At 41.0% G+C, this 23484-nt stretch overlaps 1 protein-coding gene across 5 annotated transcripts in view; it reads right to left on the bottom strand.

Moving 5' to 3' along the window:
• gnas (GNAS complex locus) overlaps positions 1–23484 on the bottom strand; it is a 374151-nt gene that overhangs the window by 140554 nt on the left and 210113 nt on the right. Inside the window, exon 1 of one of the 5 annotated variants that reach the window (XM_078236362.1) lies at positions 11519–11644. The exons of the other annotated variants lie outside the window; for them this stretch is intronic. The gene's annotated coding sequence lies outside the window, so the exon portion shown is untranslated. Of the gene's footprint in view, positions 1–11518; positions 11645–23484 lie in introns of those variants that run through there. 5 annotated transcript variants of the gene reach the window in all.

The following is a 23484-nucleotide window of genomic DNA, read 5'->3' as shown; positions in this document are numbered from 1 at the left end:
CACCGACCACAATCTCACCGAGACCCTATCCCCATAACCCATGCATTTACCCTAGCTAGTTCCCCTGAAACTAAGGGGCAATTTAAGATGGCTAATCCACCTAACCCGCACATCTTTGGACTGTGGGAGGAAACCGGAGCACCCAGAGGAAACCCACGCAGACACAGGGAGAATGTGCAAACTGCACACAGTGACTCAAGCCGGGAATCGAACCCGGGTCCCTGGCGCTGTGAAACAGCAGTGCTAACTTCGCCACCGTGCCGCTCCATGTTTGACTAATCATGACATACAGTTTTTTTTCAATTAGTTTACTACAGATCCAGACATGATTTTCTCTTCTGATGGGAGAGCTTTGGGAAATGTAGGTCCAAAGTCATCAGTCCTTCCCAAGCATATTGCATCTACCATGTCTTAAATTAGTCATATTCATTCCAAAATATTAATTTCTATGAAGTAACTATCTGTTTTCACCATCCCACTACAGAGAGTGTTCCATATATCTACCACATGCTCACTGAAATAATACTTCCATGGGTTAATTTGAAACAACACACAAGGCACTGGTCATGCCCTTTGATTTGAACAGGATGAAACAGTTCATCATGATCAACCTTATTAGTTCCTTTAGAGTCCTAAAATCAGTAAATATATCAACTCTCATCTGGTTACTGAAATAGTTCGGGCTTTTTACAGTACACTATATTACTGATTTTCAACCATAGCACTTGTCATTGTTGGGTTATTTTCAATAGAAGGCTTGAGATTAAAACTAGCTAGAAAATTTCAGCCACAAAAGAAACTTGGGACAGTGACGTAGACAGCAGAGGAGAGCAAGACTAATGAACATAGAACATAGAACATTACAGCGCAGAACAGGCCCTTCGGCCCACGATGTTGCACCGACCAGTTAAAAAAAAAACTGTGACCCTCCAAACTAAACCAATTTCTTTTCGTCCATGAACCTATCTACGGATCTCTTAAACGCCCCCAAACTAGGCGCATTTACAACTGATGCTGGCAGGGCATTCCAATCCCTCACCACCCTCTGGGTGAAGAACCTACCCCTGACATCGGTTCTATAACTACCCCCCCTCAATTTAAAGCCATGCCCCCTCGTGCTGGATTTCTCCATCAGAGGAAAAAGGCTATCACTATCCACCCTATCTAAACCTCTAATCATCTTATATGTTTCAATAAGAGAAACAGCCACAATAAGGGAAACAGCCACATAATGAACCCCAATCGTGGATTCTGCCAGACAGACACTGAAACATTCAGCAAAAGCTTTATGTTGCCAGGACAATTTTTTTCTTCCCACTACTTGCATTAAAAACTATTCCCAACGCCAACCACTTTGTAGACCCAAAATCCACGATGAACGCTTTAAACACAAATATCAGAAACTAAATAATTTCACTGCAGACACGTACAGTGCCCAGAGTATAAAGACCCAGGTAGAAACATTTCTGGCTTCATTACTAGTATATGCATTATTGTACATAGCTTTGAAAATACAATGGAACTATAATGCGTTTGAAACACTTTTTACAGTACACTATATTACTGATTTTCAACCGTAGCACTTTTCATTGTTGGGTTATTTTCAATAGAAGGCTCGAGATTAAAACTAGCTAGAAAAATTTCAGCCACAAAAGAAACTTGGGACAGTGAGAAAAATCACTGTTCTTATAACAATAACTTGCATTTATATAATGCTTCTAACACAATGGATGACAATTTCCAAAGCAGGTGAGCCAAAGTGGGTTAAGAGGGGGTGAAAGGCAGGCAATGTTACGGAATTAGAAATAGACACAGATATATGGTTGAAAGGGATAATCAGCCATGGATATCTAAGAAAATAAAGGTGGATATTAAATGGAAAGAAAATGCATACAAAGTGGCAAAAATTAGTGGGAAACTAGAGGATTGGGAAATCTTTAAAGGTCAACAGAAAGCCATGGAAAAAGCTATAAAGAAAAGATAGATTATGAGAGTACACTAGCACAGAATGCAAAAACAGATAGCAAAAGTTTCTACAAATATATAAAATGAAAAAGAATGGCTACGGTAAACATTGGTCCTTTAAAGGGGGATTTAATAATGGGAAATGAGGAATTGGCTGAGACATTGAACAGGTATTTTGTGTCGGAGCAGTGGAAAACACAAATAACATGCCAAAAGTTGATGACAACATGGCTATGGCAGGTGAGGACCTAGAAATGATCATTATCACAAAGAGGTAGTGTTGAGCAAGCTAATGGGGCTAAAGGTAGACAAGCCTCCTGGCCCTGATGGAATGCATCCCAGCGTACTGAAAGAGATGGTGGGAAAATAGCAAATGTGCTCATAATTATCTACCAAAATTCGCTGGACTCAGGGGGAGTTCTGGCAGATTGGAAAACAGCAAATGTGATGCCACTGTTTAAAAAAGGAGGGAGACAAAAGGCGGGTACCTATAGGCCAGTTAAATTATCTTCTGAAGTGGGGAAAATGCTTGAATCTATCAAGGAAGAAATAGTGAGACATCTGGATAGAAATTGCCCCATTGCGCAGATGCAGCATGGGTTCATCAAAGGCAGGTCATGTTTAATTAATTTATTAGAACTCTGAGGACATTACCAGCGCGGTGGACAACGGGAACCGCTGGATGTGGTGTATCTGGATTTCCAGAATCATAGAATCAGAATGCAGGAGGAGGCCTTTTGGCCCATCGAGTCTGCACCGACCATAATCCCACCCAGGCCCTATCCCCATAACCCCATGCATTTACCCTAGCTAGTCCCCTTGACACTAAGAGACAATTTAGCATGGTCAATTCACTGAACCCGCACATCCTTAGACTGTGGGAGGAAACCAGAGCACACGGAGGAAACCCACACAGACACGTGGAAAATGTGCAAACTCCACACAGACAATGACCCAATCCGGGAATCGAATCCGGGTCCCTGGCGCTGTAAGGCAGCAGTGCTAACCACTGTGTTACCATGCATTCAACAAGGTATTGCATAAGATAAAGGTGCATGGCGTTACAGGGTAAGGTATTAGCATGGATAGAGGATTGGTTAACTTACAGTAAGCAAAGACTGGGGATAAATGGTTGGCGGTCAGTGACTAATGGTGTGCCTCAGGGATCAGTGTTGGGACCGCAATTGTTAACAATTTACACAAATGATTTGGAGTTGGAGACCATGTGTGTCAAAGTTCACAGATGACATTATGAGTGGTAGAGCAAAGTGTGCAGAAGACACAATGTTTGCAAAGGAATATAGATAGTTTGAGTGAGTGGGCAAGGGTCAGGCAGATGGAGTACAGTGTTGGTAAACGTGAGGTCATTCATTTTGGTAGGAATAACAGCAAAATGGACTATTATTTAAATGGTAAAAAATTGTGGTATGCTGCTGTGCAGAGGGACCTGGGCGTCCTTGTGCATGAGTCGCAAAATGTTGGTTTGCAGGTGCAGCAGGTAATTAAGGTGGCAAATAGAATTTTGTCCTTCATTGCTAGAGGGATGGAGTTTAAAAACAGGGAGGTTATGTTGCAGCTGTACAAGGTGCTGGTAAGGCCAGATCTGGAGTACTACAAGGCTGAGCTGTAGTCAATAAATAGGAGTCTGACATAGGTGTCCTTGTTATCCAAGTGTTCCAGGGTTGAGTGCAGGGCCAGGGAAATGGCATCTACTCTGGACCTGCTGCGGCAGTAGGCAAACCGTAGTGGATCCAGGTAGTCCGGGAGGCTGGCATTGATTCGTGCCATGACTAACCTTTCGAAGCACTTCATAATGATGGATGTCAGAGCCACCAGCCAATAGTCATTAAGGCACACTGCTTGGTTTTTCTTAGGTACCAGGGTGATGGTCATCTTCTTGAAGTGTATAGCGACCTCAGATTGTTGTAAAGAGCGGTTGAAGATGTCTATGAATACCTCCGCCAGCTGATCCGTGCAGGATCCGCGTGCACGTCCGGGTACCCCATCTGGGCCAGTTGCTTTCTGTGAGTTGACCTTCAAGAAAGCTGCTCTGACATCTGCAATGGTGGCCCCAGATACCGGTTCATCCAGGGCTTCCAAGGTGGAGGAATTAAGGGTTATGGTGAGTGGGTGGGTAAGTGGAGCTGAGTTCACAAAAAGATCAGCCATGATCTTGCTGAATGGCGGAGCAGGTTTGAGGGGCCAAATGGCCGACTCGTACTCCTAGTTTTTATGTTCACCTTTGAACATAGGGTGGCAGTGGAAGGGTCTTTTCCGGCTGGATGCCTGTGACTAGTGGTGTTCCGCAGGGCTCTGTATTGGGACCTCTGCTGTTTGTGATTTATATAAACGATCTGGAAGAAGGTGTAACTTGGGGTGATCAGTAAGTTTGCGGACGACACGAAAATGGCTGGACTTGCAGATAGTGAGGAACATTGTCAGAGGCTACAGAAGGATATAGATGGGCTGGAAATTTGGGCAAAGAAATGGCAAATGGTGTTCAATCCAGATAAATGGGAAGTGATGCATTTTGGTAGAACTAACGTAGGGAGGAGCTATACAATAATTGACAGAACCATAAAGGGTGTAGATATGCAGAGGGACCTGGGTGTGCAAGTCCACAGATCCTTGAAGGTGACGTCACAGGTGGAGAAGGTAGTGAATAAGGCATATGGCATGCTTGGCTTTATAGGACGGGGCATAGAGGATAAAAGTTGGGGTCTGATGTTGCAGTTGTATAGAACGTTGGTTCGGCCGCATTTGGAATACTGCGTCCAGTTCTGATCGCCACACTACCAGAAGGACGTGGAGGCTTTAGAGAGAGTGCAGAGGAGGTTTACCAGGATGTTGCCTGGTATGGAAGGGCTTAGTTATGAGGAGAGATTGGGTAAACTGGGGTTGTTCTCACTGGAAAGACGGAGGATGAGGGGTGACCTAATAGAGGTGTATAAAATTATGAAAGGCATAGATAGGGTGAGGGGGGGGGGGGGGGGGGGAAAGAGAGAGAGAGGTTTTACACGGATGTCAGAAGGACGTATTTTACACAGAGGGTGATGGGGGCCTGGAATGCGCTGCCGGGCATGGTGGTGGAGGCGGACACACTGGGAACGTTTAAGACTTATCTAGATAGCCACATGAATGGAGTGGGAATGGAGGGATACAAAAGAATGGTCTAGTTTGGACCAGGGAGCGGCGCGGGCTTGGAGGGCCGAAGGGCCTGTTCCTGTGAATCATCATAGAACCCTACAGTACAGAAAGAGGCCATTTGGCCCATCGAGTCTGCACCGACCACAATCCCACCCAGGCCCTACCCCCATATCCCTACATATTTTACCCACTAATCCCTCTAACCTACGCATCTCAGGACACTAAGGGGCAATTTTAGCATGGCCAATCAACCTAACCCACACATCTTTGGACTGTGGGAGGAAACCGGAGCACCTGGAGGAAACCCACGCAGACACGAGGAGAATGTGCAAACTCCACACAGACAGTGACCCAAGCCGGGAATCGAACCCAGGTCCCTGGAGCTGTGAAGCAGCAATGCTAACCACTGTGCTACCGTGCCGCACTGTGCTGTATTGTTCTTTGAACAAGTATGATACCAAAGTTGTGAACAATCTGGTTCAGCCCTAGACGGGGTACCAGGGAGAGGGATGGAGTTTGCACCAGGCACCATAGGCAATGAATGACAACATGGTGGCACAGTGTTAGCATTGCTGCCTCACAACGCCAGGGACGTGGGTTCAATTCTTGCCTTGAGTGACTGTGGAGTTTGCACATTCTCAGTGCCCTTGTGGGTTTCCTCCCGGTAATCCTCCCACAGTTCAAAGATGTGTGGATCATTAGTCATGCTAAATTGTCCCCTAGTGTTAAGAGGATTAGCATGGTAAATCATAGAAACCCTACAGTGCAGAAACAGGCCATTCGGCCCATCAAGTCTGCACCGGGTTAAATGGTTAAATATATGGGTTAAAGGGAGAGAGTCTAGATGGGACTGTCGTCAGTGCAGGCCCGATGGGCCAAATGACCTCATTCTGCACTGTAGGGATTCTTTAATTCTATTCTATGATTTATCTTCCTAATATTTATTTGAGGAACTTTTACTCATCCTGTACAGGATGCATGAACACAAAGATACATTCACTTACACTGGTGTGCGAGTAGAGTTTGGAGCCATTCATTTGCAATGTTTTATCTGTTGATTAATTCTAAAACTGTATTCTGGTCTCTAACCTGAGTAACTGGCTGTTACGAGTTTAACAGCGGGGTTGAGACACGCAGTAGTGAGGTGGTTAATGTACGCAAAAACTGGCACAGTATTTTCCGATTATCACACAGAGAGGCAACATTTAGATGGGAGGTTTCTTGCCAATGGAAACCCCAAGGACGCGGATGGCGGGAGGATCAGTGCTGATAATGCCCTTTACCTTCAATAGCATGACAATTGCAGAATTCCCCAAAGGTTCAGGGGTCACCATTGCCAGAGATTTAACAGAATGAGCCACAAATACTATGGGTGCAAAAGCAGGTCAAAGACTGGGAATCCTTTGGCAAGCATCTCAGTTCCTAGCTCCCCAAAGGCTGTCTCCTATCTACAAGGCATAAGCCAGGAGTTTGATGAAACATTCCCGACTTAACTGGTGAATGCAGTTCCAACAGCACTCAAGGAACTGAACACCATCCAGGTGTTGCAAATATCTAGTTCATAATTTAATTTTAGAATGTAACTTTTAATTTTAGGAATTAAAATTTTAACTGTAGATAAATGGGGAAATATATTTGAGAAACTGGTAAACACAACTCTGATGTAAATGCAAATAAAATAACTCAAACAAGCTTGGACTTAATTAGTTAAAACCTTAACCTATGTTTATCTTCAAGGTCAGAGTTAAACATCAAAATACTGAACAATAGATGACCCATTTTTATATCTGTCAGTGGAGCTTGGACATCCATCGCCATTTCCATAAAAGATGCTAAAAGTTTGCAATTTTGGAAAAGAGGGTTGCAAATTAGCAATATAAATTAACAATACGAATTGCCGAATCAAACAATTGTGTTGAATTTATATTTCGATTTGTTCTATTTGAGGACTTCCCAAATTATTCAACATCGTCACAGAGATGAGCTGTGGGGGTTAGAAGGTTCTTTTGTTTATTTATTTTCTCAGAAGGCAATTGCAGTTTTGGATCAGGTGCAGATTGCAACTCACTGAGCTGGGAGAGCCAAAGGAAATTAATGGAAGTTGGTTATGCACTTTAAGCAGAAAAAATACCAACTTTGTTATTCACTGTACAAAAAGCAGATGAGGCTCAAGTGCAGTTTGGAATTGGCAAAGGATTTAACTAGCTTGAAGCAAGAGAAGAAATCTACAGAGGTCCTCACAGTGAAAGGAAGTTCTTGTGGCAGTCAATTTGAGAATTCAGGATCATGGAAAAGGTTGGAAGGTTTGCTTAGCTAGAGAAAGAAATTTACAGTAACCTGCATAGTAAAAACCAGAACTCAGCTTGGAGAATGCAGTAAAGCCTATGTTTGAACTGAAGAAATCACAATTGAGAGGTATTAAAAATTGGAACGCTGTTTTGCCCAAAAGCTAATTAAAGAGTCCCCTTGAAATGTCTTGAGAAATCTGGAATACTGAAGAAAATAAGAGCGAATTCCGGAGGACCATGGCACAACTTGTAGGATGGTCTCTAAAGAAGTGAAATGTCCTTCAAGATTGTGGCACAAGGGACCTCTTTGGTTTTTTTTGGGAGGGGGCTTCTTCCCTGCTACCATCTGACTTTTGAATGGACCTACCTTATGTTAAGTTGATCTTCTCTACACCTTAGCTATGATTGTAACACTACATTCTGCACCCTCTTCCTTCCTTCATTCTCCCCTATGTACTCTACGAATGGCATGCTTTGCCTGTACAGCAAACAAGAAACAATACTTTTCACTGTATACCAATACATGTGACAAAAATAAATCTAAAGCACCTCTTTTGTTTTACTCTTACATCCAATAAAACTTTTGTTTTTGTTTAGAAACCTGAAATCTTGTGACATAATTCAGTTAATTATGGGGCACTCGAATTCCTTTTTAAACATTAATAGTCTCAAACAGGATTGTAATTCAGGACAAAGCCATAGGCTTGATTGCATCCCACGCACCACATTAAACATTCCATTTCTCCACCAACAGCATACCATGGCTAGTGCATGCATCTACAAGATGTATTGCAACACAGTTTGAGATATTCTCAACTAGAAACGTAAATTGATTATTTTACCTTCAACACAACTGTTTGATTCTGAAACCCATATTATAAATTTATATTGCTAATGCAGTTTACAGAATGTCTAGCATTTAGCTTCCTTCGGCAGCAGCACAGAAATTTGTGACCTCTAATCCAAGGAGGACAAGATGAGTAGGCACATGGGAACAGCCCCACCTCCAGATTCCCCTACAAGTTACATACCACCTTGACTTGGAAATATATTGCTGTTGTCATTGAATCAAAATCCTGGAATTCCCTCCCTGACATCACAATGGATGTTACTTACACCACAAGGACCACAGTGGTTCAAGAAAATAGCTCACTGGGCCATTCAGGACACAGAATAAATGCTGGCTTTGCCTGTGATGTCCACATCCTGTGAATGAACAACAAAGTAGCTGGCCAAGGATAGATCCTTGGAAGACGTCAAAGGTAACAGCGAGGGCAGGAAGTATACTTTATAGGTATAAAATTAGGAAATGTTTAGGAGTATTTCCAATACTCAGCAGGTCAAGCAGAATATCTGAGGCTAGAAACAGGAATTAATGTTTCTGATATAATCAGAATTCGGAAACGGTAGGAATGTAAAAGGTTTTCAGCAATTGAAAGAAGGGAGAAAAAGAAGATACCAGAAGGTCCGTGATAGGGTGGAGAGAACAGGCAGGAGGGATTTTTCAGATCAGGATGAGAGCAATAGGAAATGACAAACTTGTTTCCAATTTCCATCCTTCACATAATCCTACATTCACTTCGAACAGCAGAATACAGCAGATGCTGAAACTAAGAAATAAAAATACAACATACTGGAAATACTCAGTAAGTCAGGCACACATCTATAAATAGTGAAACAGATTACTGTTTCAGGTCGATGACCTTTCATCAAAATTGGGAAAAGTTAGAGATATAATAGTTAGAGGTGGGTCAGACAAAGACAAAAGGAAGGATTGTCAGTGGATGAAAGACAGGAAAGTGAATGACGGAAGAATTAGTCTTACAGGATGAAAGAGAATGGTGATGGCGCCAGAGGAAAAAAAGATATGCCTAAAGTAGTGATTCACAACTTGTGTCATAGTACACCTTTATATTCTAAAAGATTTTGAGGCACAACTCTTATTTTCTCCAACTGAACTGTCCTCTAGCAAAAATCTTTTATCTCAAAAACCTCGTAAAAACTTGTCAAGTCCCCATAATACAGTTTTCATTAGTTTGAAAGCCTCACCGCCAGTTGCATGTCAAATATAATACTAATAAAAAACACAATTTAAAAATATTTCCTGTTAAAGATTTCAATGGTTTTCAGCTTTTTTATGTCTGCATTTCTTAATGCAAAAGTTCATATAAATGAAGGAAATACTGTGAGCAGCGTCTCACCAATAACATTAGTGGGCCTGCCTCTATGAGAAGTTACTTCTGATCCAGGGAGAAACTGATGATAGGGGAACTCGCAGGCCTTGCTGCACTCTTTTTAACATAAACCAGTGTTGAGAACGTACAGGTAAGTTGTGGGAAATGGTAGGAGTATCACTGTATCCAAACTTACGTTTTTGTCCTGAGGTTCTGTTCTTTCAGCTATATCTGAATCAGAGCAGAGTCTTCACTTCTTTTCAAGAACTTAACAATGGCAAACTGGTCAAACATACCACACTACACAATAAATATCCTCAAGTATTAACTTACAAGCACGATTTCAGCTCTTCGGCTGTGCAAGCAAAACACTACTGCTCCAAAGGTCTATCCTTGCGCTATTCACAGCATACCTTTCAGTTGCCTTCTTGCATCTTTGGGGGTTTCTTTGACTACTAGAGCTGCTCTTGAGCCCACTTCACTTAAGGTCTAATTGGAGCTTTTTTCTCCTTTTCTTAGATTTAATAGTTCCTGTTTCATAAAAACAGAGGATCAGCCACGATAATGTTGAAAGGCAGAGAAGGCTCTAATAGCCTACTCCTCCCATTTTCTATCTCAACATTATACTCCAGTGCTCTCCTCATACACCTTTAGAGTCTAGAAATCTATTTCCTTCTTGCATACATTCAGTGATTTGGCCTCCACAGCCTTCTGTGGTAGAGAATTCCACAAGTTCACCATCCCAAATGAAGACATTTCTCCTCACCCCAGTCCTAAATGGCCCACTACATATCCTGAGACTGTGAACCCTTGTTCCAGATCCTCCCAGCCAGGGGAAACAAGGTTCATACATCCGTATGTCCATCCCTGCCAGAATTGTATTTGTTTCAATGAGGAAGGCCCACACAAGCGCGGTTCGGATCTTTTATGTTGAAATTCGTACCATGCACCTGTGACCCCCTTCTCGGCCAGTACATGTGGTTTGGATTACCAACGTTAAAAAAAATCTGAACTGCACACGTGGGGCCCTTTCCCAGCTAGTACATGTGCATGTCCAGGTCCATCAGGACTGAACCAGAGAGCTGAAGATGAAGTTTAGTTTTACTTTATTTACACGAGTTTTGGATTATTTTGAATCTTATTTCCTCCAATGCACACTGGTTGGGAACCACTGGTCTAAACTAGAGGAAAAATCAACATGCAAAGAAAAGGAAACTAAATAGGCTATACAGTCTGTCCTCTATTTTGTTTCCTTTGGAAATTTTGGTTTTAATCTTATTCTCTAACGGAAAAGGCTTTGGATCAATCCACATCCAACAACCTGCTCTGAAAACTTTACTCACATTTTGACAGGTGTGGCATATTGCAGCACCTTTTCCTTTCTCCCAGTGTTAATCATCCTTTAACAGTTCTACATATCTGTCAAGCCAGTTCTTTCTTGGACAAAACCCTGCGTTATCAACTTTCATTGAAATCCATGGATCTGCTTTTGGGATAAATTGTTTTACACACAGACTAACAATGGTGAATGTATTACCTCTGCAGTGTGAAGGTAACTAGGAAGCCAAATGGCATGCTGACCTTTATTGCAAAGGGACTAAAGCACAAGAATAAAAAGTTTTGCAACAATTGTACAGGGCTTTGGCGAGATCACACCTGGAACACTGTGCAGTCTTGGGCTCCATATTTAAAGGAGGAAATACTTGCATTGGAGGCAGTGCAGCAAAGGCTCTCGAGACTGATTAGTGGCATGAGAAGGTAAAAGGTTGAGTAAATTGGGTCTATATTCTCTGGAATTTAGAAGAATGAGAAGTGAATTAATTTGAAGCATAAAAGATTCTAAAGTGGTTTGACAGGGTAGACAGAGGTTCTCTAGAACAAGGGGGCATAGTCTCAAGATGCGGGACAATTATTTAGGACTGTGACAAGCAGAAATTTGTTCACCTGAAGGGTTGTGAATATTTGGAATCCTCTATCCCAGAAGGCTGTCGATGCTCCATTATTTATGGTCGAGACAGACAGATTTTTTTGTGTCTCAGGGAATCAGGGGTAATGAAGAGTGAGCAGGAAAAGAGTTGAAGATCAGCCATGATTATACTGAATAGTGGAGCAGGCTTGATGGGCTGTATTGTCCACTCCTGCTCCCATTTCTGTTCTTACCTTTTTCTGGAGGTGAGAAGAAAGAGACAAGGATATAAAAAAAACTGAAATGGTGGGTTAAAGTACAGAAGAATCTTAGATCAACAGTACAACTCCAATCCCCAAGCATGGCTAATTTCAAGAGAAGTATCAAAAAGTTCAGGAGACATACAAAATGGGAACAAACAGAAAACAATCCTTCATTCATTTCAAAATAGATGGATTTGTACATTAAATTTGTTTAAAATGGAGCCTTTTTTCCTAACAAATCAGAGGTCAAAGACAAACTGAAGAGTAAGAGTCCCTCTCTTACATCCAAGTCCTGTAAATGTCAAAACCACAGCAGAAAACTAATAAGCAACTAACTTTCTAAAGTTAGCTTTTATGGTTTTGTCAACTCTCTGACTTGACTGAGTAACTGCTTTGTTACACACTCATACTATACACAGATCTACTTACTTAACCATTTATTAAGTTCATCAACCACGTAAGATTTAGTTTTTTGATTCGAGGGGCAAGTCTCTGAATTCTGAAACACATCTTTACTAATGATTTACTGCACACAAGTAAAATTAGATTCTTTCTGGTTGCTGTCCCTATTGCTTCAACCGTAGTTGCTCAAGCTGTTATTTAAAGAGCAGACTTTTTCTTGATCTTTCGCTAAATATCCATTCCGTCTCAGGATGATTGATCCAGATTGATCAGTACAGCCAAGACAAAATCACTGCCATCAATTCACTGATGGTTAAATCAATACACTGACTTACAAATGGTGCATTTTCTACAGATCAGAAGGAGAATCAATTCTTTCGAAAGGAAAACAAGGGAAGAAACTCATGAGTAAACGTTGTCAAGATTGGCTTTGAGGCAAGACTCTGTGGCACTTCATGGTTGCTAATGGCTCATTGGCCTGAGGTCACCAACAACAGACAACTTCCCAACCACCCGAAAAGCATTGAAAGCAAGGCAGCTTATCTGCTTGACCAAAATTTATGATGCAACCTAGTGGTCTTTCATTCTAGATATTTTTCATTACTACCCTGTACAATCACTATGTGCCTGAGATCTGGTAACAGTTCATCAAGGAGACCACACTGATTTAAATAAAATTTACTTAGGGCTTCTGCTCTCAGGTCAGCAACATTCAGAGAAATGGCTGAAACTTGAGATTGAGATGGTGAGAAATATTGCTTCCTGGATTTAACTGGTGGTATTTTATGGGGCCATAAGAGCAGGCACTACTTGCATGAAACTTTTTAATATTTTATAAACTGACAGAACCATATTTGGGTTTGCAAAAGATTACAAAACTACTTTGATTTGGTGGGTCATTTTGTATATTTGTATTGAGGTTTGTCGACAGTAAACATGCAGCCCAGCAATGGGAAAATTTAACCAATGTAGTTTCCGTAACAAGACTCGTAAACATCAAAAGAATTAACTGACCTCCATATGGCTGTGAAACTTAAAAACAAAACTGCCATCTCCAGCACTCAGAACATACTTTCTCCCCTTCCTTTAGTCAACATCCATTCCATTTCAGCAGGAAATGAGCAAAACTCAAAAATGATACTACAACAATGGCAGAATTACAGCATTAGGCACAATGGTCTTTGTATAGCACAGCTGAGCAAATGCAGGTGATGGCATTTGAACATTATGTTCAAATATGGAGAAACCCACTAACCATAGACAAATAAACCTGACAGCATTAGTGGGCAAGTTTCTAGAGTCTATCAAATGTTTAAATTAACACACATACAAAGACATGAGTTATTACTCGCATGGATTTGTACAGGGAAGTTGTATCTTACATAAGTTAAGAGTTTTTGAAAGAAATAGAAGTGCATTGATAAAAGAAATGCAATCATTATCACGTATACAGATTTTCAAATGTGCTTTTTAAGGTACTGCGCAAGAGACTTGTTGATAAAATGAAGACACTGTAGGGAATGTGGCAACATGGAGAGGAAATTGGTTCGTGGACAGAAGACTTCAGGCAGAGATTATTGGATATTATCTTGAACTTCTGGAATGTAAATAGCGGCGATCCCACTGTTCTTTCAGACACAAAAACAGGGAACAAGGTTAACTATGAAATATCCTTAAATTACTTCAGGACATGGTGTGGAACTGAGTTGGGACAGCAGCAATAAATAGAGCAGGAGACAGGGCCTCAGAAACACAGAGCACAGTGGCAGCAGTAGCAATAGAGGAGACAGGACTGCAGAGTGTGGGCTGGAGTGGCGGAACAGCACATTCAAATAATAAAAAAAATTAAGGACAAAGATTACAGAGAAGCAGGTATGGCAATTGTTTGATGATTATCATTGTCCATTTCTCTTAGTTTAACCTAATGCCTGCAAATTAAGAACTTCAGTAATAGGTTTTTAAAAATTTGGTTAGTTTTAAATATGACACATTTAAAATGATCACATTTAAATGGAATAAAGCGGAATTAATGCAAGGGAAGTAGCCAACTGCTGAGTAGCTGGTCAATTTTTATTGCTGAAATCAAGTCATGACAAGGCACCTTAGTCCCATTCAATGCACATCAGCTTCATGTAGAAACAACTTGCGGTTGTTCAGCAAATGTTGTCAGCTGAAGAAGTTTGAGCTTCAGGTTTCAGAGCTTGAGCTGCAGGTGGTATCAATATGGTGTACCGTGAGGCTAAGAGCTACGAGGAAAGCACACTTCCAATGTGGTCACCCCATAGCAAACGCGAAGGCATTGGTCAGTGCCAGGAGATCAAGGAGGGTCAAGCAGGAAGTTCAGGAGGTTCCCAGAGCAAGAGACACTCACCAACTAGTATTCAGATCTGAACACTTGTGACAGTGTTGGTTCCTCAGGGAGGGGTGGGTGGGCGTGCAGTCAGAGCTTTAAAGATAAGAAAAGTTTGTGTGCAGTCAAGGTATATTCCCATGACGTAGAAAGGTAGGACAAACAGATCTAGAGTTCTCTGGATAGCAAAAGAGATGGAGGGGAAGATGAAGCAAGGTGATTATACAAGTGAGAACCAGGCTGAATATAGGAAGTTGAGGGGGAAGGTGGAAATAGAAGAAAAGCAAATACCGAGTATGAAAAGAGACGGATAGTCAACACAAGGAGAATTCAAAAGTCTTCCACAAGCACATAAACAATACAAGGTGTGGGGCCGATCAGGGACTAAAAAAAAGGGAGCTACACACAGAGGCAGAGAGCACAAGCTGAGATATTAAATGAGTACTTTGCATTTATCTTTACCAAGGAAGCCAACACTACCAAAGAGGAAATAATTGAAACACTGAATGGGTTGATAAAGGAGGTATTAACAGGGCTGGATACTGAGAGAAGGAAGCAGGAGGTACTGACCATAATTTTCCAATTCCCCTTAGATACATACCAGAGGAAGGGAGAATTGCAAATGTTACACCCTTGTTCAAAAAAAGCAACAACAGGCCAGTCAGTTTAACCTCAATGGTGAGAAAGACTTTAGGAACAATAATTTGGGGCAAAATTAATAGTCTCTTGGACAAATATGGATTAATCAAGGAAAGCCAGCAAGGATTTGTTAAAGGCAAATTGTGTTTAATAAACTTGATTTGAGTTTTTTGACGAGGTAACAGAGGGAATTGATGTTTATGCAAGAACTTGCAAAAGATATTTGATTAAGTGCCACACAATAGGCTCGTCAGCAAAATCAAAGCCCATGGAATAAAAGGGACAGTAGCAACATGGACACAAAGATGGCTGAGTCACAAGGAAGAGACAAAGTGGAGGAGAACAGTTGTTTATCTAGACACGAGAAAGGTATACAGAGGGTTACTCAGGGGTTGGTACGTGGACCAATGCTTTTCTTGATCTATATTAATGACCTAGACTTCAAAATAGGGCACAATTTTTTAAAAATTGCAGATAACAAAACTTGGGAGCACTGTGAACTGCGGCGTGGTAAACTTCAAAAAAGACATTGGCTGATGGAATGAGGGATGAACACATGGCAGATGTAATTTAACGCAAAGTGTGACTGATATATTTTGCTAGGAAGAAATATAGCATTTTTTTTGCAATATAAAACAAAGGATACAATGCTGAGGGGAATCCAGGAGCAGAAGGACCTAGGGTCATATGTGCACAATCACTTCAATCAATGAGGGCAAGTTGTGAAGATGGTTAGAAAGCCATTGGGAGTCCTGGGCTTTATAAATAGAGACATGAAGTACAAAAGCAAGGAATTATGATGCACCTTTATAAAACACTCGCTTGGCCCCAGTAGATTATTACTTCTAATTCTGGGCACCACAGAGTGCAGAAAAAAAATAATGAGAATGCAGGGGTGAGGAATTTTGGTAAAGTTGATGAATTGGAGAAACTTGGGATGTTCTCTTTAGTAAAGAAGGTTGAGAGGAGATTTGATCGAGGTGCTCAAAATCATGAAGAGTCTAGACAAAGTAGACGGGGAGAAACTGTTCCATAGAACCATAGAAAATTACAGCTCAAAAACAGGCCTTTTGGCCCTTCTTGTCTGTGCCAAACCATTTTTTGCCTAGTCCCACTGACCTGCACTTGGACCATATCCCTCCACACCCCTCCCATCCATGAACCCGTCCAAATTTTTCTTAAATGTTAAAAGCATTTACCACTTTATCCGGCAGCGCATTCCACACTCCCACCACTCTCTGCGTGAAGAAGCCCCCCCCCTAATATTCCCTTTAAACTTTTCTCCTTTCACCCTTAACCCATGCCCTCTGGTTTTTTTCTCCCCTAGCCCCAGTGGAAAAAGCCTGCTTGCATTCACTCTATCTATACCCATCAAAATCTTATACACCTCTATCAAATCTCCCCTCAATCTTCTACGCTCCAGGGAATAAAGTCCCAACCTATTCAATCTCTCTCTGTAACTCAGCTTCTCAAGTCCCGGCAACATCCTTGTGAACCTTCTCTGCACTCTTTCAACCTTATTTACATCCTTCCTGTAACTAGGTGACCAAAACTGTACACAATACTCCAATTCGGCCTCACCAATGCCTTATATAACCTTACCATAACACTCCAACTTTTATACTCGATACTCCGATTTATAAAGGCCAATGTACTAAAGGCACTCTTTACGACCCTATCCACCTGTGACGTCACTTTTAGGGAATTCTGTACCTGTATTCCCAGATCCCTCTGTTCAACTGCACTCTTCAGAGTCCTACCATTTACCCTGTATGTTCTACTTTGGTTTGTCCTTCCAATGTGCAATATCTCACACTTGTCTGCGTTAAATTCCATTTGCCATATTTTAGCCCATTTTTCTAGTTGGTCCAAATCCCTCTGCAAGCTTTGAAAACCTTCCTCACTGTCCACTACACCTCCATATTCCCACCGGCAAAATGGTGAAGAACCGAATGAGACGGAGGTAAGCGGAATAGCCAAAATAAAAATCAAAAACGACATGATAGAAACTTCTTTTTTATCCAAGTACTGAGGATCTGGAATACACTGCCTGACTTGTGTGGTGGAAGCAGATTCAATCAAGGCTTTCCAAAGGAAATTGGACAATTATCTGCAAAGAAAAAAGTTACAGGGCAATCAGGAAAGGGCAGGGAATTAGCTGAGTTGCTCTTTCAGAGAACTAGCACAGACAGAACAGGCCGAAAGGCCTCCTTCTGTACTGTAACTATTCTATGACTCTATGTGGTTATGGACAGATTAGTTAGTTCATATTTAATGTGGAAAAATACAAGAATAATAAGGAAGGATCTTATAAATAAAAGACTTCAAATTAAATAGAAAAGCTGACGGAAAGCAGAAACATGAGCTTTAATAATAAAAAAGGATAAGTTCAAAGCTGTTTTTTAAAAATTCTAATTTTAAAATGGGGCATAAAGTAGAAATGAAAAGAAGAAATGTTCAATTAAATAAATTATTTATTGGTTAACTCATGTTACATCACCTGCAGCTAACTTCAGGAAGAATGTAAGTGAAGAGAGGAAACAAAGGTGGTTGAAAGATGTGACAGAAGGTCCAAAATTGTGAAATTTTAATTTTGTAAAAAACGTAGTTCCACCAGTTTGTGAATTTGTAACTAAGTACAGATTAACAAAAGATTGAAGGAGAAGTGAAAAGATTTTTAAATACAAGAACTTTACTAGTAATGGAGTGTTCCACCTGAAACAGTATTCATAAAATGAAAGTGAATAAATATTTGAAAAGGTTTGTTGACAAAGAGCAAGGAATGAGATCAGGTGTGCTGCTCTTTCCAAGAACCTGCATAGGCGAATGGGTTGAATAACTTTGTTCTGTGCTGCAAAATTTTACAATTGTAATAAACTACACTCCACATAGCCACTGTTCTTGGCTCACAGCTCCGACATTTATCAATTATTCCATAATTCAAGGCACCTACATGGTTCTTAAAAGGTGATGAAATGACCGAAGAGTAACTTTTGGGACAAAGTTGTCAAGTCTGCCTCTATTATTTTGAAATTTTTCCATCATATTATCTACCGTAGTCAGGAATACTGCCACTGGATTGAGGGCAGTAGATATACAAGCAGTCAGGTTGAGTGGGAAATGGGCAGGTATGGGGAATAGTCACATTAGGAAGTGGAACAGGAGGCGAGGGAGACCACAGTTTTGGACCAACAAGAGAAATGGCAGGAGGAAGCATATTCAGTTTGAAATATGCAGTGGTAAGAAAATAACAAATTAAGTTAACAGTTGACAGTAGATTACCAATAGAAACAGGGTGTGGAGCACCCAATGGAGGCAGGAGAACGTAAAATGAGGATTTACTGTATTGGGAAAGCATATTATACCCTGACAGATCAATTGGTCTGTGTATGATATACAGAGTCAAGAGCAGTGCAGTATTGAAAGGTTTTATTGCCATCTGCCCATGTTTACAGTGCTTAGCCATGATCTTATCAAATGACATAGCAGATTCGAAGGGTTGACTCCTGCTCCCAATTTATGTTCCTAACAGTGGATACTACAATAACAAAGATATTAAAAATCAATGGGATAAACTAAGGAAATTAGATTACAAGATGTATTTTGTTTGATTCTACAATAACAGTTAAACTTAACCCACAGAATCCAAAATGGAGTACATGTAGCACCACACACCAAGTGGTTATTGATGAACACAACATAGCTAAATGAGTTAATAAATTCATATAGAAACCACCAATAATTCAGAGAAATTGGCACCATCAAATTAATACAGCAGAAAATTAATGAAGCAATATGCACCAACAAATTAGTAAATAAATAGAGGTATGACAGCAGTGAATTAATGGAACACGAGACACCATGAATCAATAAATGAATTTAAGCAATGGGCACCAATAAATTAATATGGCAGTAAGTTAATAAATTAATGGAATGGCACACACTAGGGAAATAATGAAGCAACAGTAAATATACAGGGCAGAACCAAACAACAAATTATTGGAACAGCAAGCAAAAAATTAATATCCTCCATCCAGTGTTTCCTGACAGGGAGCTGTAACTGACTTTCAGGCACATATAGTTAGCCAATAGATTTGATAAACTATAAAAACTCTGATCAAACCAAAATATCTTTGTTTGCTAAATTTGCAACATTAACACAGACAGCTAATATCCTAAGTTTAACTACGTTAAGGAGTTTAAGTGTTGTAAACTCTTCCTTTCCCTTCATAATTCAGTTGTGGTTTAGTGAAAAAGAAAGGAGGCTGGAAAGAAATGATTCAGGGAACAGAGATGCAGCTAAGAAAGGAACTCAGGACTGAGCCCAACCATAACGGCACCAACAAAGGACAGCCGGGCAGGCTGGTAAATTTCAGCCAGAAATTGGATGGTCATAAACAAATTGAGTAGGTGGCCCATAACTTGATAATGGGCACATTTGTTGGATGAGAATCACAATAAGTTTTTAGTACTGTAAAAATGGAGAATGAATAAATGAAAACACAAAGAAAAATACAAAAATGGCAAATGGATCCATCTAGCCTAACACACGCCATCAATCTGCAACTTCATCTTGACAGGTAAAATAGCGTTTCCCACAGTATCATTAACGACTGAGAGAATGTTACAATACATTATAAAATGTTAACACGTTGAGAGATAATGCCACCATTATAAAATGTTGACTGACAATCTTAAAAAATGTGACAAAAACCTAAGTGGACAAATCTTGACACTTGCAGGGCTTTGCGAATTAAAAAACGTACATTCATTTGGAAAATAAAATTCTATTGTATTTAAAACTTCAAATCATGCAATCCAAAAGGTTTTCAATTTGGCTTACAAAGTTGATTACTTCACATCCTTCCTAGTTTTGTTTTAAAACTGGAAAATAATTGGAATCAAAAGTGAAAAATAGTGACAAACATTAGTTAAAAAACGCCAAATGAAGGCAGCAAATTTGATAATACGCATCATTTGGCTCCTACTTCGAATTACATGAATTTGACACTCATCAGTCTGTAGAGGAATCTTGATCACAATGAAATGCTCTCTGAAGCCTTCACATTCCATTGCTCCAAAAGTGTTTGCATTCAAAGGACAAAACAGGTACAAGTTCTACTTGCTGGCCTAATAGAAGTGCAACACTCTTATGTTTTCAAGTGTGTATAATGGTATTGCCTTTTATCAAAAGCAATGTGCAAGTATAGAGGATACCCTGGAGAGGAAGGTGTACAGATGCTGGTAACCCAGGCAACAAAAAAAAAGATATTTATTAGAGGAAAATAGTTTGCAATGTTTTCATATGAAGCAATTTGCATTTGTATAGTATAATATCCCATGGTCTTAAAAATGATATCAACTAAAACATTCTGACACTGAGCAATGGGGAGGAAGAATCGGGAAAGATGACCAGAAGCTTGATCAAAGGGGCACATTTTTATTTAAAAAGTGGGGAGGGAGATCAGAAGTTTAGGGAGGGAATTCCAGAGCTTGGAGTGAGGGGAGCTGAAAGCAAGGCCACCAATTAAAACCTGGACGTCAGGATTTAAGGAGCGCAGAGATTCAAAGTTTGAGAGGCTGGAGGAAGTTACACAGATAGGGAGGAGCAAAGCTATGGAAGAAATTGAAAACAAGGATGAGGATTTTTAAATTGTGCTGTTGGACAAGTAGCAGGGTGATTGGTGCATGAGCTTTAGTTGAGCCTATAAACTTCAGACAAAAGACAGACAAATATCAGTTTGCCTATTACTATCTATATTCATATCCAAATTGCTGAAACTACTCTATACAAAGAACAACTTTTGGATGCAGATTTTAATGGCCAATCTTTCTTCTCCATCAGTGAATGCCATAAGTAGCAATTAGGCAAATCAGAAACATAATCACGATAACAAAAACAGAAAATGCTGAAAAACCTCAGCAGGTCTGACAGCATCTGTGGAGAGATAACAGATGATACTAAGTTGGGTGGGAGGGTGAACTGGTGACGAGGATGCAGAGGTCCTTCAGAATGATCTGGACAGTTTGGGTGAGTAGGCTAATCAAGGCAGATGCAGTATAATTTGGATAAGTGAGAGGTTATTCACTTTGGAAGGAAAAACAAGGCGGCAGATTACTACTTGAATGGCTGTAAATTGGGAGAGGAGTGCGCGCAGCGGAACGGGTCCTTGTGCACCAGTCACTGAAGGTAAGCATGCAGGTGCAGCAGGAGGTAAAGGTGGCAAATGGCATGTTGGTCTTCATTGCGAGAGATTTCGAGTACAGGAGCAGGAATGTGTTGTTGCAACTATACAGGGCCTTGGTGAGGCCACACCTAGAGTATTGTGTGCGGTTTTAGTCTCTTTTTCGGAGGAAGGATAGGAGCAGGAGGAGGCCATTTGGCCCTTCGACATTGACACTACTCTTGAAGAGTGGGTTTGCACTATCCGGATACCGTGTTGTAACATAACCACCTTGCCATCCATCCCTATCACTATACTTGGCCCTTTCCACTCTTTTATGCCCTCTCTTTTAAAGTATCCCCTTTTTAAAAATATACCCCCGATGGCCTTAGGGCTCATCATATCTGCTCTGAAAACCCGACCTTATTGAAGGTCTTTCTCCCTGCATGAATGGCATTCAGATATATGGAAAAAATGGAGTTAATGCTTGTCCCTTCCAATGCCAGAGGAGCATCTGTCAATACTGATGGTAACTTTGGGTTCCTCCCATATACCAATTGTTGTCGACTATAACCCCCCTCATCATATGTAATTAATTTTTCACGTGTACCACCCACGCTAATACAATCTGCAAATTTACAGCCTGATCAGCCAAAACCTCATGCAGCACATCATCTTTTACTGCATGAATCTTTCACACAGACCATTGCTGAATGGCTTTCTGCTGCACTCAAAAAGTTAGCTCTATTCTCTCTCCACAGATGCTGAGAGAGCTACTGAGATTTTCCAGCATTTATGTTTTTGTTTCAGATTCCAGCTTCCGCAGTAATTTGCTCTTAACAGAATCACAAAATTGTTAAGGAGGCTGTCTTTTAAAAATATATATTGTGTTATTTCTTTCTATGCTGAAGGCATAACGTTGACTAAGGCGTCAGAAACAACAAAATCTCAGTAAAGGAAGGCACCTCTGATAGCACTCCCTCAGTGCACAGCACTGAAGTCCAGCCCTGATTCTCAACTCAAGGCCAGTAGGCAATGCCTGAATCCATAACCTTCTGACCCCAAGGCAAAAATGATAACCAGTGGGGCAATGTCAGCATGGTGGCACAGTGGTTAGCACTGCCGCCTTGCAGCTCCAGAACCCAGGTTCAATTGCAGCCTTGGGTGACTGCGTGGATTTCTTCCAGGCGTGGATTTCCTCTGGGTGCTCCAGTTTCCTCTCATTCCAAAGATGTGCAGGTTAGGTGGACTGGGCATGCTAAATTGCCCCTTAGTGTTCCAAGGTGTAGGTTAGGGGGATTAGCAGGGTAAATATGTGGAGCTAAGGGGACAGGGCCTGGGTCAGATGTTTTGTCAGAGTCAGTGCAGACTCCATGGGCCGAATGGCCTCCTTCTGCATAGAAGGTATTCTATGATTCTAAGCTGAAACAACTAATAAGCAGTGTGGATGCTGGAAATCTGAAATAAAAAACAGTGTTGATAAAATTAGCACGTCTGAGGCATCTGTGAAGAGAGAAAGAGTCAATGTTTCAAGACAGCACCAAAAAGGCCTAATTTGACTGAAAACGTTAATTCTGCTTCTTCCTCCACAGACAACTGAGTTTTTCTTGTTTGTATGACACAACCAGCATCCTGGAATCACAATTATGATCTTCGCTATATACCTTTCATTGCTTCAAATATACATAAATCAACAAGAGGAAAGCATACAGAAACAGAGGACGCTGGAAAATCCCAGCAGGTCTGCCAACATCTATTAGGAGAGAAACAGAGTTAACGTTTCAAGTCCTTTGATTTTTCGTCAGAACAGAAGAGAGGGAGAATGAGTTAGAGCTGTAGAAATTGCAACAAACGTAGCAATTTTAAAAACAAAAGACAATTGGCCTGGGGGTGCTTTGCATTGAGGCAATGCATTTATGGGATATCAAAAAAAGGGGGGGGCGTGGTTAAGATGGAGAAGGCAGCTGGAAGATGAGATGCTGCTCCCCCAGCTTGTACTGGGCTTCACTGTAGCATTACAGCAGGCCAAGGATGGACATGTGGGCATGAGAGCAAGCTGCTGAGCTAAAATGGCATGTACCAGAAAGGCCGGACTAATGCTCGTGGACCGAGGGAAGGCTTTTCGCAAAGTGGTCACTCTGTCGGCATTTCGTCTCTCCCATGTAGAGGCGACTGCATTGGGGGCA

This window comes from Mustelus asterias, chromosome 20 (assembly GCF_964213995.1).
Source record: "Mustelus asterias chromosome 20, sMusAst1.hap1.1, whole genome shotgun sequence".
Classification (NCBI taxonomy): Eukaryota; Metazoa; Chordata; class Chondrichthyes; order Carcharhiniformes; family Triakidae; genus Mustelus; species Mustelus asterias.
Note: the sequence above shows the minus strand (reverse complement) of the source record. Positions and strands in the feature narration are given on the sequence as shown.